A 3,958-nucleotide genomic window follows, 5' to 3' on the forward strand; every position below is an offset into this window, starting at 1 on the left:
AATCTTGCTACTAATAAAAAAAAAAATATTGGCTCATGCTCATGCATCGACGGCAAAAGTAGTTGACATCGGCCAGCAACCATCGATGTTTTAGAACCCTCGATGGTCGATGGCCATCCCTATTTTATTTTTTTCACAGTCTCTGAGGCAAGCTGCCTCTCATCAATTCTCTTCTCTGGGGCAGATCGACTGTGTATTATGAGACCCTGAGGCAGCATCAGGTGCTGGGGGGAAAACAAGAAGAATTGTTATACTGTTCAACAAATCCATTTTAGTATCTGTATTCAATCAAGCTGACTTTTCTAATGTTTAATTCCACCATAACTGTTTTATCACCAGCCGTATTTACGAATGTTGTAGAAGGGAGAAAAAGCATTGGTCACTGATCATTGAAGTCAACTGTAGGACACTTTGTGGCCACTATTGACTTTAGCAATGAGAACACTATTCGTGCTCATTCTTGAGGATTCGGTGATGTGGTGCGAGTCATGTCAAGCAATATATTACAGGGACAAGAGCTGGGAAGCTCTAGTGCATTTTTAATGTGTTTGCCTACAAGCAATCAGTCAATGGTTTTATGGGCTGCAACCACCTGGGGATTTCAGCGATAGATCTTGAAGGGGATGTGTATTTGCATGCAGCAGGGCTGAGATAATCAGCAGTTTGACATTTCAAAGGCAATTCTTTCATGTGTGTGTTTCCTAGCCTATTTGTATTGTAATGTGTACTGTATCGTGTTATTTTATTATTTGCACAAGTAATATCTGCATTATCTGTTTTTATTAACCAGGGAACCCTCACATGAAAAAAAAAATATTCACAATTTAGCGTAGCTGACAACAGTCTCATATAGCGGAGTATTTATCCCATACGAGCCCACTCTCCCGGGAAGGGCGTGAGTCTCCTGAAAATCCGGTGGCGCTCCCGTTCTCCTGGCAAAGTCTGCAAATCTTCCAGGCAGGCCGCCTCCCCCTTACATCCCCATACATAAAGCCCACAGTGGGGTGGGGGCGGTGACGTGATTCGCTCTGAATCGCATCACCCTGGCCCCGCCCCCTGCTTCACAATGTCATTAATATCGGCATTGTGATGAGTGGACGGGGCCACAATAACGCAGTCACGCCACATGCAGTATTATCGTAGCGCCATGCCCACTTTCTGCCACGTCACGCCATTCTCCCCTGCTGTAGAAGCCTGACCGCTATCTCCCGGGAAGGAGGGAGCTGAAAGTTGGCAAATATGATTTATTCCTGAGCAGATATGAGTTAAATAGGAGTGAAAGTTTGTACAAATTGAATTTTGTGATATAACAGGCGGAGATGCAAAGTTCCAACAGTACAATCTTTAACTGTCGCGTTTGTCTCTCGCCATTCTGCACTTGATATGTAAAATCCCATTTCCCATTATTTAAATTAGGGGTGTGCACCGGCCACTTTTCGTGTTTTGTGTTTTGGTTTTGGATCTGGATCTTTCTTCGTGTTTTGGATCTGGATTGGTTTTGCCAAAACCACCCTTCCGTGTTTTGGGTTCTGGGTTTTGTGTTTTGGATCTGTATTTTTTTTTAAAAAAGCATAAAAACAGCTAAAATCACAGAATTTGTAGGTTTTTCTGCTCCTATGCTATTATTAACCTCAATAACCTTAATTTCCACTCATTTCCAGTCTATTCTGAACACCTCACACCTCACAATAGTGTTTTTATGTCCAAAACGTTGCACCGAGGTAGCTGGATGACTATGCTAAGCGACACGAGTGGGCGGCACAAACACGTGACCCATCTAGGCGTGAAACTGCAGTGGCAGACAGGATGGCAGTTTGAAAAACTAGGCCCCAAACTGTACATAATGCAAAGAAAAAAAAGAGGTGCAAGATGGAATTGTCCTTGGGCCCTCCCACCCACCCTTATGTTGTATAAACAGGACATGCACACTTTAACAAACCAATCATTTCAGCGCCAGGGTCTGCCACACAACTGTGGCTGAAATGATTGGTTCGTTTGGGCCCCCACAAAACAAGCTGGCAATTAATGTGTCCCTGCACAAACTGGCTCTATGGAGGCAAGATGTCATCCTCATCCTCCTCATCCACCGATTCCTCACCCTCTTCAGTGTGTACATCCTCATCCTCACAAAGTATTAACTCGTCCCCACTTGAATCCACCACCACAGGTCCCTCTGTACCTTCTGGAGGCTGGTCTCCCTGGAAGAGCTGATAATTCATTTTGATGAACATCATCTTCTCCACATTCTGTGGAAGCAACCTCCTACGCCTTTCGCTGACAAGGTTCCCGGCTGCACTAAACACTCTTTCGGAGTACACACTGGAGGGGGGGCAACTCAGGTAAAATAGAGCCAGTTTGTACAGGGGCCTCCAAATTGCCTCTTTTTCCTGCCAGTACAGGTATGGACTGTCTGCCATGCCTAGTTGGATGCTGTCACCGATGTAATCCTCCACCATTCTGTCAATGGTGACAGTATCATATGCAGTGACAGTAGACATGTCAGAAATTGTTGCCAGGTCCTTCAGTCCGGACCAGATGTCCAAACTTGGTCCTGCCTGCCCTGCATCACCGCCAGCGGGTTGCTTAGGATACCTAAGTTTTTTCCTGGCAGCCCCAGTTGCAGGAGAAAATGAAGAAGGAGCCGTTGACGTGTCACGTTCCGCTTCAGCTGACAGTGTGTTCACCAGCAGGTCTTTGCACCTCTGCAGGCTTGTGTCGGCCGGAAAGAGAGACACCACATAGGCTTTAAACCTAGGATCGAGCACGGTGGCCAAAACGTAGTGGTCTGATTTCAACAGATTGACCACCCTGGAATCCTGGCAAAGCGAATGAAGGGCTTCATCCACAAGTCCCACATGCCGAGCGGAATCGCTCCATCTTAGCTCCTCCTTCACTTTCTCCAGCTGCTTCTGCAAAAGCCTGATGAGGGGAATGACCTGACTCAAGCTGGCAGTGTCTGAACTGACTTCACGTGTGGCAAGTTCGAAGGGCTGGAGAACCTTGCACAACACGGAAATCATTCTCCACTGCGCTTGAGTCAGGTGCATACCCCCTCCTTTGCCTATGTCATAGGTGGATGTATAGGCTTGTATGGCCTTTTGCTGCTCCTCCATCCTCTGAAGCATATAGAGGGTTGAGTTCCACCGCGTCACAACCTCTTGCTTCAGGTGATGGCGGGGCAGGTTCAAGAGTGTTTGCTGGCGCTCCAGTCTTCGGCACGCAGTCGCTGAATGGCGAAAGTGGCCAGAACTTTTTCGGGCCACCCAAAGCGTCTCCTGCACGCCCCTGTCACTTTTCAGAAAATTCTGCACCACCAAGTTTATTGTGTGAGCAAAACATGGGACGTGCTGGAATTTGCCCAGATGTAATGCCCGCACAATATTGGTGGTGTTGTCAGATATCACAAATCCCCAGGAGAGTCTAAGTGGGGTAAGCCACTGGGCGATGATTTCCCTCAGTTTCTCTAAGAGGTTGTCGGCGGTGTGCCTCTTACTGAAACCAGTGATACACAGCGTAGCCTGCCTTGTAACGAGCTGGCATTTCTGAGATGCTGCTACTGGTGACGCTGCTGCTGTTGCTGCGTAAGGTGATACATCTACCCAGTGGGCTGTCACAGTCATATAGTCCTTAGTCTGCCCTGTTCCACTTGTCCACATGTCCGTGGTTAAGTGGACATTGTGTACAACGGCATTTTTCAGGACACTGAGGACACTTTTTCTGACGTTTCTGTACAGTCTCGGTATCGCCTGCCTAGTGAAGTGGAATCTAGACGGGATTTGGAACCGGGGACACACTACCTCCATCAATTGTCTAAATCCCACTGCACTAATGGCGGATACCGGACGCACGTCTAACACCAACATAGCAGTCAAGGCCTCAGTTATACGTTTTGCTTCAGGATGACTGCTGTCGTACTTCATCCTCCTCGCTAAGGACTGTTGGAGGGTCAATTGTTTAG

The sequence above is a fragment of the Taudactylus pleione genome, unplaced genomic scaffold (assembly GCF_031769625.1).
Source record: "Taudactylus pleione unplaced genomic scaffold, aTauple2 ptg000321l, whole genome shotgun sequence".
Classification (NCBI taxonomy): domain Eukaryota; kingdom Metazoa; phylum Chordata; class Amphibia; order Anura; family Myobatrachidae; genus Taudactylus; species Taudactylus pleione.